This window comes from Meleagris gallopavo, chromosome 3, assembly GCF_000146605.3.
Source record: "Meleagris gallopavo isolate NT-WF06-2002-E0010 breed Aviagen turkey brand Nicholas breeding stock chromosome 3, Turkey_5.1, whole genome shotgun sequence".
NCBI classification, from domain to species: domain Eukaryota; kingdom Metazoa; phylum Chordata; class Aves; order Galliformes; family Phasianidae; genus Meleagris; species Meleagris gallopavo.
Window position 1 is genome coordinate 84,927,762 of NC_015013.2, and position 12,827 is coordinate 84,940,588.

The 12,827-nt window shown below is 43.2% G+C and overlaps 1 protein-coding gene across 1 annotated transcript in view; it reads right to left on the bottom strand.

The window, feature by feature from the left end:
• Positions 1-11,793, bottom strand: part of ASAP1 (ArfGAP with SH3 domain, ankyrin repeat and PH domain 1) — a 166,043-nt gene extending 154,250 nt beyond the window's left edge. The window contains exon 1 of the mRNA XM_010709318.3: positions 11,681-11,793. The gene's annotated coding sequence lies outside the window, so the exon portion shown is untranslated. The remainder of the gene's footprint in view (positions 1-11,680) is intronic.
• Positions 11,794-12,827: the final 1,034 nt, after the last annotated feature.

The window sequence follows — 12,827 nt, forward strand, 5'->3', positions numbered from 1 at the left end:
GTGTCTGGACTTCTGTAAGCTTGTGATGTAAAGTATCAACTGTGTGTTCATGAACAGCAGGAGTGGTTGAAGCCTCACAATAAGGAGGGAACAGCAGAGGGGTTTTTGAGGTAGGAACACAGAGTGAGAATGAAGGAAATGATATTACACTCTTTTGCTTCTTTTCTGCCCTCTTCTGCCCTCTTCTGCCCCCATTCTGACTGTAAATCTGTGTTTGGATAATTAGTCACCCAATTAGGCACAGTTATATGCAAACAATAAATGTTCTTGCATACTTGAACTAGGTCTACAAAGCTGAATATATACTGTTGTGTCTTCTTTCAACTAAAAATCTGACTCTTATGGTTTGTCTGATGACTGCTAGGTCTCTGAAAATGCAGTGAAACCCAGAAGTAATTGATCTTCATTGGAAAGATGTGCCTGAATCTGAAAAAGTCTGGGACTTGGAAGAAGAATGTGCATGGATGAAGGTTACATTTGGACCAATTGAGAATACGTGACTGTTCTAACTAGGGAATGCATACTTCTTCAGACTCAGAAATCAAGGTAAACAAAAGAGGAAATTTAAAAAAAAAAACAACAAAAAAACCCCACACACAAAAAGAAAAATTTGACTAGCACGTTGTCCCCTTCACATTCACTCATGTAGCACAGGATTAGTCAAGAAACATGCTCAGCTGTGTGCAAGAGATATCAGTCACAGGTCCAGATATTTGTAACTTCTAGTGATTGAAAAGTGACTTCAAATATAAATCTCCCTTGTGCCACAGTAAACTTTATTTTCTCTATATTTGCTCAGTAAGGACCATAAAGAAAATAAATGACAGATTTCCTCTGTGGAACACTCCTGTTGAATTTAATATTGGTGATCCTATGAGGATCTTCAAGGATAAGGGACTGTGAAAAAAGTCAAAATTGCTCTCTGAATTCAGCAGATTTTCTGTGCTATTAAATAACATTCTTTATGTAATTTTCTGTTAAAATTAAAATGACAGACCTTCCTCCCAAAATCTTATTTCTAATACTTGTTGAAGTCACTGAAAATGGTGTATATGGTTAAAGTTTATTACCTGCTATAGCAGTGTTTTGCTGTACCAAGCTTAGGCATGATTCTAAAATTAGAACATTGTTTTTTATTTTCTTCTAGCACAGGTGCTATCACAATATTTCCTCCACACTGGGATACAGATCATGCTATTTATCCCAGTAGATTTCTCCCAGGATGCGAAAAGAAACACTGTTGCTTAAGGTTGAAGATGTGCTTTAGAGAGATGAGGATCAAATCTGGGAATTTGCAATGATACTCCCCCTGTTTACACAGCTGAAGAGTCAATCCTTGCCAATAATAAAAGAGTTAATCTTAAAAATCTTTTCAGTAGTCTATGCTGAAGGGACCTAAGACTGACAATTAGCTGAGTTTTTAAATACACCAAACATTTTTTAATACACGCACATAATTGTGGGAAAATGATTCATAGAGATGCAGGCAGATCTGAAGTGAAAAACAGCTCAGAATAACTTGGATGGATGATGGCATACATCAGTTCCTTGTAGGAACAGGAACCTAATAATTGAAACCTCAAATAAGGAAGCCTATTCGTTTTATGGAAAACTTGCCAGAAGGCCTATGCTTTAGTACATGCTTGTTGATGAGTTTCTCTTACCACAGTAGACATGACTGCATACTGTACTACTGCACACTGTACATTACTGTTTACTGTCATACTGTTGGTTTAATTGACTGCAATGTGTCATCTGATTTACTAAGCTACAATGAGGCAAACAGATATTTAGCTGAAATATTTCAACATAGCTCTAAATTAGCTCAAGAAGAAAACTCCAGATATAAATTTGCCTAGCATTTGGGATAATTTATTTTCCACTACATGAAGCAATTCGTAAAGCGTGCAGGCTGAGATTGCCCTGGATTCCTGCTCAGCCCACTCTCAGGTCTAGTGTGTGGTGAATGCACAGAGATTTTTCATGTGCAGTGCAAATGGGTGATGTGGGAGGTGAGGGCACATGGTGGCTTTGGCTCAAGCAAGGACTGCTTTCCCCAGATAAGCAGTTCTATTTATTCTCTAAAACCACTAGTGTTGCAGAGCTGCTATTTCAATCACAGAAGTCTTGTAGTCACCTGAATGTACTGAAGACATCTAATCTACATCTTGACCAATGAATTATATATTGCCAGGGGATTGTCCCAGGGCTGGCACTTGTCAGCACTGTTATGTTGTTAGAAGAGTCCCCAGCAGAGTGCAGGAATTAGCGTGGGTCAGCCATCCCTCCCAGTATCACAGAATCACAGAATCATAGAATGGCCAGGGCCGGAAGGGATGTCAAGGATCATCCAACCCCCTGCCACAGGCAAAGCCACCAACCTCCACATTTAATACTAGACCAAACTGCCCAGGGCCCCTTCCGATCTGGCCTTGAACACCTCCAGGGTCAGGGCATGCACAACCTCTCTGGGCAGCCTGTTCCAGCACCTCACACTCTCTCTGTAAAGAATTTCCCCCTGACATCCAACCTAAATCTTCCCTCCATCAACTTAAAACCATTTTCCCTTGTCCTGCTGTAATCTACCCTTTCAAAGAGTTGACTCCCCTCCTGTTTGTAGGCTCCCTTTAGCTACTGAAAGTCTGCAATGAAGTCACCCCGCAGCTTTCTTTTCTCCAGGCTGAACAAGCCCAGCTTCCTCAGCTGTCTTCATAGGGGAGGTGCTCCAGTCCCCTGATCATCTTTGCGGTTCTCTTCTGGATCCTCTCCAACAGCTCTCTGTCTTTCTTGTACTGGGGGCTCCAGACCTGGACACAGTACTCCAGATGGGGCCTCACAAGAGCAGAGTAGAGGGGGACATTCACCTTCCTGTCCCTGCTAGCCACCCCTCTTTTGATGGAGCCCAGAATATCATATGCTTTCTGAGCTGCAAGACGTACTGCTGCTCGTGTTAAGTTTTTCATCCATCAGACCCCCAGGTCCTTCTCTGAGGGGCTTTCTGCAGTAGGACACCTGGAAGAGGTTACAGTGATTGGAAGTCCCAACCACAAAACACCCTCTGCATAATAGTTTTGAGCATCATCTTTAAAAGAACCTGATGCAAGGCCAGGCAAAGGGCAGAAAAAGCACATTTTTAATGAGACTGCTAACGTGGAGCTCTATGCTGGGCTGCAGACAGCAGCAGGGCCTGAGGCCCAGCACAAAGGCCTGATTGCAGTTCCTGAGGGAAGACAGGCCTTCTGCTGGTGCAAACCTTGCGGGAGCGCTGGAGGATTACTCAGCTCCACTTGGGCACGTGCCAGATGTTGAACAGAACCACCCGAGCATGCTCAGGCTGCATCCCTTTGTTAGTTTTTGTCTCTTCTCTTCCTCAAAAAATCCTCTTTTTTGGTAGGATTAGTGAGGATTTACTGTGGAGAGCAGCACTAGTCTCTCCTGCTCCGTGTGGATGCACACGAGCAGCCTGCCCCAGCCAGACTCCCTCCAGCCTTTCAGGTCACTGACAGCTCCAGCAGAGCAGTGTGCATGCTTTACTACTTTCCTCTTGCTGGAGAAGCCCCTGTGAGGGTATAAGCATAGCTGAAGGCTGCCCACCTTTGCCCCTCACATACCAGGAATGAGCAGCCACCTCGGTATGCTGGTGCTCCTGCCTATTCCCCATCGCCTGTTTTCCACCCACTCCAAGGCTACACTCTAGATGCTACAGCACTTTTGTTTTTAATTAGGGCTTGATACTAATTGCCTTCAATGAAGTTATTTTCACACCACAGCTGACCAAAGCCAGAAGACGTTAAGTCTGTTCCCTTATAAATCATTTCTCCTGCTCCCTACGGTGGAGACAAAGAGTGAATAGGCAGTAGGCACTCCCTTGGCCTAATTGTCCCCTAAAATATGTAGGCAGCTCCCACAGCAGTAATCAGACAGGCACAGTGCATCCGGGGGGCTTTGTGTTGGTACCCATGCCTGCTGAGGGACAATTGCCAGCATCCCCCGCCTACTTTTGCCCTGGATTTTGAAGAAGAGGAGGGGGTGTCTCCTTAAAAGCAGACAAAAGAAGCCTCCCCTCACCCCCAGCTACAATACAAAAGCTGGAAATAAATCTTCCTTTCTTACTGGCTAGGCAGATTCATGGAGAGAGATGCCAGCTAGGGAACACTGACACAGTTAAAAATAAAAAGGATTCTGTGAATCAACACTGGCTTGGTACTGCAGCCTGACAAATCCTACCCTAATCCATGCAAAACCTTCCAAACCAGTCAGTGAAATGCACAGGGAAATTCTGCTGGCCTGAATTTGCCTGTTACCTTCATCATGTATGGCTCCACTTCTCCCAGAACTCCTGGTAATCACTTCCATAGTTCCTGGCCCCAAAACTGAACTTCATCCTCAAAGCCGTGCCTGAACTGAGCCCTCTGCTTCTGTATCACACTGCCTGGCTTCAGGTGATATAATTCGTACCAACAGGGAAGACTTGATTCTTGGTTAAGTAAGAGACATCATAGAAAAATAGGGCAGGGTGGGACTAAGAGGAGCTGTCTAGCCTCTTTCCATCGGGTCCAGTTAACATTAGTGGGAGCAGCCTGCTCCTGGCAGATCTGTGCTCAGTGTCACCAAGATGTTGCCCCTTGGAGCTGAGACGAGCAAACACCTTTCCTTTTGTGAGCTCATGCAGCTGACCAGGCTCTCTCTGCTTTGTGATAAACATATTCTGCATCTCTGAATTACAATAATTAATGGAGGCTGAGGGCCAGATCTTCACCTGGGAGGAACTGGCAGGGCTCTGGGCAGGTAATGGAGCTGTGCCATATCAGTTCAAACCAGAGCATAACCATGCTCCTGAAATTAGTGCAAGTCCTGGAGTAAGTGAGATCCCAGACTTTGCTCTGGTGTCAGAGGTGCCAAGGAGGAAGACCACAATAGGTGCTCAGTGCTAGAGCTTATGCAGTGCTCTGTCTTGAACCAGAAGCAGGATTAAGGCAGTGAAATCTAGGAAGGCATTGCTTTTCCCAGACTAACCGATTACAGTGAAAAAAATAGACCTCATTATTACAGAGAGGAAGATTAAACACACACACATACACACACACACAAAAGGAAAATATTAAAAGTACCTTCACATTTTCACAATGTTGGTGTTAGGTTTCTGGTTCTCCTATTTCACAATACTGCAAAAGATCTTAAGGGGATTGATGGTTCTGCAGGGCAGAGGCTGTGCCTTTATTTTCTTTGGGAAGTACCTTGAGTGCTGTTGGTTCTTGCTACCAGAGAGAAATAACAAAAATCTGAAGGCATGAGACAAATATACTCCTTTAAGGGTTTCTAATAAAACGATAATGTTGAGCGAGGCTGCCAGTATGTTCTGTGTCCAGATGCACTGCAGCAGAAGGGAAGAATTTAACATGTTTTGAAAATGCCAATTGTCTGTTGCCAAAGATGCTTATGATCCCACTGCCAGCAGGGTAGGCGGTGGGGATTAAGATGTCAGAGGAGACGTCATTCTACCTAGGCAACACTGGTTTCACTGAAGAAGACAATGCAAAGACAGTACTGTTTCCTACAAGGAAGATTCCTTTTTCTTTTATCTTATATTCTGAGTTTTTCATTGTCTCAAAGCTACTTTTCTAGAAGCCCATTGTATTCCTTGGGATATATTTATGGCAATAGCAACCAGGACATAGGATGGAGGTATTTTTCCATCTATAAAAGGGACTTCTGAGCTCTTCCATGCCTGTGAGTATTTCCTGGTCCTCCACTGCCACATGGGTGTCTGGGATGAGTGCTAGGGTTGCCGCATTGCAGAGGGAATGTAGCCAAAGTCACGTCCAATGTGTGAGTAAAGACAACAAGTGAATCTCCAGAGTTCCCAGCTGGTGTCCTCAACATTCACCTAGCCCACACTGTAAGCAGAGGTTCCATGCAGCTTGGTGAAGACCCTGGTGTCCTCATCTTCTAGCTGTGCTGCTGCATCCTGGAGAAGAGTAATCTCAGTGTTTCGCAGACAGGGTCAAACCCAACTTGCATGTTTGGCCTTTCTGAAATATCTCCTGATGATCCTGTTCTCTTCAGACTTTTTCTTTCCCTTGTGTCTCTCTCTGGGACGTTTGCTATAGTCTGGGTGTGAGTTTGGATCCCTAATCTTGTCAGTGCAGATTTGAGAGGCTTTTTTGTAACCCCTTCCCAGTTCAGAGGTTTTAAGCATTTGCGTAAATCCCTCCCCACTGGGCCAGCATTAACCACATGGTTAACCTGAAACGTGATTAGAAGCCATATTTCAATGGGAGTTAAGCATATGCTTAAATTCTGCTCTAAATGGATACCTTCTTGAACTGGAGCCTGCATTTTTTTGTGTGATCCATCTTTGCTCCTCCACATACCTTTACTGCAAATTATTCTGCAATACACATATGGCTCAGAAATTATATAGCTCTGTGGCTTTTACACAAAAAGCTCAGTTGATACATCACATACTTAACCTCTTGAACAAAGGAGTTTACAGGATCAATTTACATGCAAGGGCCAAAGCTTTTGGATGGAAACTAGCTGTCATGTGGTGTGCAGTTGAAAGAGCAAACAGCTTATTCATTTTGATAGCACTAGATTCAGAAACAAAACACAGACGGCAGAAAGAGTCTGCCCGGATTTCCAAACATAACGCATGTCCCTGCTCTAAAGCATATTTATTTAAACCTTCTCTCTGTGCTTGCAGTTAGTTATTAGACCTAACTCCCAATTTCCTCACATCAGGTGGTTCAAACTGGCCCTATTGCTCATGCTCTGCTGTCCATCATGCATGGTCAGCTCATACTATAGTGAAAAGGAATAGTATTTTTGCGTGAACATTGATACCAGTCATCAAATAGACATCAAACACTGGGCTCATTTGTTGGTGGGATGTTTGTGCAATAATATGTGCCACCTAATTGGAATCACAGATCCCAAGCTTTGAAGATGACTCTTTGAATGACATTCACGTACTCTTCATATAGTTTCTTCACTTTACATGCTCAGTTATCTTTCCTGCATTAATCATTTGCAACTCTAGGCCCTGAGATGTGCTCATTTCACTTTCAGTGTAATGAATGTGCAAGCTATTAAGATGATGACTTAAGTCTGTTAGTGCTTGGCCATGCAAACTTAACCCCTGTCAGCAAATACTTGGTCACAGAAATGGCCTCATTAATCTGTTGCTGCTGTCTTAACAAGTGCTTGCTCTGTGAAGCTTGTGCGGGCTGATCCTGCAGGGACTGATCCAAAACTTACTGAAGGGAGTAGGAGTTCTTCTATCATTTCGTTGAGCATGGCACCAGGATTTTAAGGAAAAAAAACACACATTATAAGAATGAATTCAATTGCTTTAGACAGACGTCATTTATAACGTAACATGGCATCATCAGTTGCCTCCAAAATTAATTCAGCAGGACACCTACGATTTTTTTGCATGTCCACCTACAGTTGTATCAATTAAATATGGAAAACCAGAAATAAAGTGACATTTGCCGGTTATTTTCGGTTATTTTTTCCTGTTTTCTGAAGATGGATTTAGTGAACATTTCTATCAAATTCCTTTACTATGTACCCAGCTTTATTTTACTGATTGATACTGCTCTGTGGTACTGCATAGGATCAAACTCAGGTATTAAGTACTGCATTTATGGATGTCTCATTATATCTGCGGGACTGCAGTGAGCAAGGAGTCACAGCTGGGTGAAGCAAACATACGAGCGGCAGAGAGGGAGTGACAAAAATAAGGAAAACATGTTTTGTATCAAAACCAGCCATCTGGGCTCACTGCCTGTCCAGTGGAAATAGGCTGTAAATGGGACAGTACACAGTCTCTAGACTCTCACTAACTGCGGGGCAATTCTGACCCCACTGGGAATTCCCAGTTTAGACTAACATGCTCAGCACAACTCACAGTGCTGAGAAAATTGAGTTTTGGATGTGATTCCTGAGTCAGGTCCTTTGGCTACACTTAGGGAGCCACTCAGGGCCAGGGCACAAGCTAGACATTATTCCTGATCAGTTATTAATTAGCATGTTCACTTGAAGGGCTTTGATGTGACCCAACCAGCATTGCCCAAGGTCTAGTGGCACAGTTCTCACAGAGGAGAGCAGGGGCCACCAGGTAGCAATGAGGTGGCAATTCTGGTTTGGAGGTGCAGAGCTCAATGGATACAAGCTACATCACTCTTTGCACTTAAGAACATAGAATCATAGAATCATAGAATTACAAGGTTGGAAAGGACCTACAAGATAATCTAGTCCAACTGTCTTCCTATCACCATTACTACCCACTAAGCTACTAAATCATATCTCATAGCACCTCATCCAGACATGTAAATCTTAGAATGGTTTTGATTGGAAGGGGCCTTTAAAGATCCTCAAGCCTTTTCCCTTGCCATAAGCAGAGACATAATTAATTAGATAAGGTAATCCAAAATCCCATCCAATCTGAATTTGAGCACTTACAGAGGTGGAGCATCCACAGCTTCTATGGGCAACCCGTTCCATGCCTCACCACCTTCATAGGAAGTAATTTCTTCCTTCTATCTTCCTTATCTCTAAACATACACTTTTTTAGTTTAAAAGCATTACCCTTGTACTAACACTACAGACTTTAGTAAAAAGTCACTTCCTCACTTCCCATGTTTCCTATAAGCTCCCTTTAAGTAGTGAAAGGCTTCTATATTGTCTCCTAGGAGCCTTTTCTTCTCCTGGCTAAAAATCTCCAGCTCTTTCAGCCTTTCTCTGTGCGAGAGATATTCCAACACTGTGATCATTTCCATGGCCCTCTGGACTCAAAGTGTCCTGTCTTGTTTTATTTACCAGTGCTGATTTTGCCCTTGACCCAAGCATTGTTTTTTACATCTAGGTTGTATGACAGTACTGCTTCAAAATCACATCTTGAGTTTGGCTCGTACACTCATGAAAGGGTGATAAGACAGACCATGAGGGATGCTTGGGTTCCTTTGTCCATGCTTCACTGATCATTGCTGAGGTGACTGTCTGCCTGATGAGCCAAAGTATTGGCACTAATAAAGCCCATCACCCCAACAACCCCAGTTATGCAGACTCAGGACAGGAAATAGGCTTTCTACTTCAGCAGTTAAGACATAATGCAATAGGGACAGATTAGGTTTTTGAGTTCTGCTTTCAGCACCAATACTTGTGATCATCACTACCAGATAGAAGCCAAATCTAGATGCCTCTGTGCATTTCTTTTCAATACCAGGTGAATGTTTAACCACACCTATAGCTCGTTCCTTTTTGAGGTTTTCTTTCTTGCAGAATGAGAACAAGAAGCTCTGCTGATTTTGGCACAAACCCTACACATCTTGCCCCATGTGATGAGTAGGGATGTAAGCATACTCACACAGGTCAGTTCTCAGCATGCCTGAGAGCATCCTTGTCACATGCCATCTGCAGAACTGTCCTCTCTTTCTGAAAAACATGAGGAAGTGGGCACCTAACCCTCCACGTTTGGAAATCCCAATCACCCTACTCAGCACTTCTAGCAACACTTGTATCAGCATGAGTGTTCATGAAAGGTCAGATCTTTCAGGACTAGAAAGTCTTCCAGAAGTAGTCAAAAGCAAAATAATAGCTCTAGCTGTGCAGTGTTGAAAGGTGTTGCTAACAGGCAGAGTTCAGACATGGGGCCCTTTGCATGAAGAGCAGCCTTGCTCAGCAAGCTTTGAAATGTTGCAGAAAGTCATGAGGGTTGAACCAGGAAACCACATCTCAAACGAAGTTTTTCTGGGGGCCAAGAATGTATTGTAGAAGTGTTTTGGGTATTGCACAGGTGAGATTTCATGTGGTTAACATTTGTGCTTGAGGGTGGGAGCTACATGTAACAAGCAGCAAGGGAGGGCTGCTCTGTGTGCTCAGCAGCTGTGTATGTTGTTATTCCTGTACTTTTACTGAAGCTTTGCCCCACCCGTCCTCTTCTGGATGGATATAACCTTATGACCTTGTATTACTGAGGGGTGACAGCTCAAGTGCCAGCCTTTCTCCTCGGTCTTTGTCCTCTGCCCCATTCTGCTGGAGATACCTTTATCACCAAGGTCTGCTCCATGTCAGTTTTCAGAAATAAATTCAGCCTAGGCTGGCTGTTCTGCTTACAGATTTTTTTTGTGTAACTATTTAGAAGTTATCAGTATGTTCTGGGTAGATCCACACAGCTTTTATGATTGGGAAGGAAAAGAAACAATCTCTAGTCATTAAGTGCTGATCTCACTATATGACATAGGCAATCCTGGCAATGAAATATCTGTCTCACTGGCTGCAAAGAGATCACCAAATCAATTATTTGCATTAACATTTTATTCCTTCCCCTACTAGACATTTGTTCAGCTTGTTTATACTCACACCACATGGCCACAAGCTGTGCAGTTAGTAATAAATGAGGGAACACATTTATCTTTGGAAACTTAGGCCAAGCCAAAAACTTGATCGCTTGTTTTTCTAGGAGAATAACACATGTGAGATTTAGTCAGATAAATCCCATTAGCAATAATGGGATTGCCTACGCTAATTGCCCATATAATAAATTCTGGTAACAACAGTTAGGATTTTACAGTATACAGCAGGTTACTAGAAATACAGGGAAGTACTGGGGCTTTATATCTCCCCAGTGGAATCTGAGAGGAGGACTCTGCCTGTTGGACACTAACACCTAAAGCAACATTTACTTATCTCCTTCATTGCAAGACCACAACCCAGTTGCAACTTCCTGCTTTAGTGCCTAGCAGTGTCACTCTCAGTACCTGCAGAGGTATGAAGATCCCTTAAGTAAAGAATAAAAGCACAAGTCTTCCAGAAATTCGCACCTGGGCTGCCCAAATGGTGGCCAAACTTAAACCTACTGACTGAGATTGCCTAGCCATGAGGGGCCACTTTGGGTGACAGTTTCTTGCTGTCACCTGGCTGATAAAGATTGCTAATTTTTGCAGCACTCCATTTTTATCTTGCTTCATTGCTTATTTTGGAGTCAATTCAGGAAAGCTGGTACATTTGGGTTTTCCTGCCCTGCTCCAAGGCAGTCTTGCTGGTAGATGAATGGAAGAATCTCAGCAGCTTTGCATGAAAACTGCTGACATACATACTGTGCTTCTCCTGAACCTCTGCATCTCTCCTCCATTCCCAGCACCAAGCCCTTTTTCCCCTTCTTATCAGGCTCAACTTCCTTGTTTACTTCTCTGGCCCCTTCTTGTGCAAAAAGATGCATGGAGCAGGTGCATGGAACAAGAGGAATCCAGTACATGTCAAATACTGGAACTTACATAGGAAAAGCGTTATGCAGTTTTCCTTGCTTAAGCTGCTTAAATGTTGTGAGAACAACACATTCCAGTAACTTTTTTGGAATAAAGCCCTGTAATCAAGAGAGAGCGCGACAAGCCACTTATGCACACAGACCCCGCGTAGTCTCCAAGCTGGTTATTTTGCCAGAGTATGGTTAAACTGAGCCCTCCAGAGCTGATGTGTTGGTAGAAACATACATCTTTCCTCCTTTCCCCCTCTTATAGCTTAGAGCAGCCAATTTAAAATTTAATTTCCTGAAAATCACCATTCTCACAAGCACACTGCAGGGTGCCCACAATGAATCTATTTATATCTCCAGCCTGAGTAAAATGAAGCTACAATTTCAAAATCTATAAGGGTAAGTGGATCCAATACTCACGTGGACATGCTCCTTTTCTGCTGGGAAGATTTTACACACGAAAACGTTAACAGGATTTGCAAAATCCATCTGTTTGCAAAACCAGCATCTTCGAGTGCATTCAGTGCATTCAGATCTGTAAGTCACAGCAGGTGGATAGACTGTGGCTGACTCATGCAGCATGCAGAGAGACTAGTGCTGCTCCCTGTTTCCTCTCACTGACAAAGAGAATTTTTTCACCCCTTGGATCACAGTGAAAAGCTGATTCGAATTTGCAGAGTCAGAAAATTCAGAACTCAAATTGTTTGAATCAGTGGATTCAGTAGGGAAATTTTGAAAGTCAAAGCAGAGCAATTGCGTTTCCGCTGGCATTTCCAAAGCCCCGTATGGCTACGGATCTCTAAGCTCCTTATAGATATTGATGAAATAAAGCTGCAGCATTCCCAAGTGCTGGGTAATTTTATAATCCTTTCTGCTAAGAGAAAAATGGAGACACGAAGAAAGTGGCTGGCCTGTGGTTTGTCTGCTTGGCTGCTGGAGGAGGAGGTTGCAGGATTTCAGTCCAAACCACAAAGCAGCATTGTTAGAGGAAAAGCTGCTGTCTCTTTTGAGGAGTGGGGAAGGTGTCTAGAGAGTTCTTCTCCTCTTGGGATAAAGGCAACATATTCTGCCATTCTGCAGAGGTCTTCTCTCTCCATTCACTGTGTTTCCCAAAGGATCACAATTGTTAGTGCAAGTTTGCTCTGCACAGACTCCTTGGAGAGGCTGTAACAAGAAGGGACACCTTTTTAAGACCATGCACTTACATAAGGGACAGCTGGTATTTATCTGTACTTAGTTCAGGAGTAGGGTAAAAAGAGCCCTTTCTATCTATTCAGCATTCTGGAACTGACTATGGGATTTCTCTTTCCAAACACAAGTATGAAAAGCTCAAGGCTGATGAGGCAGTTTCATTTTGCTGTTTTTCCGTACTGTGTTTTCTTTCCCCTCTGTATTTTTCCATTTTTCTTTCAGCAAGTCGCTTTACATTTTGGATTTTGGATGGGTGTCCCATTCCAGGCCCAGCAGTGGAGGGGAAACCCCACTGCTTCAAGCAATAGAATAAAAAAAAAATCTTAAACTGGCAGAGATATTAGGAAATTATGAAAACAGACGAATCTAGCAATAT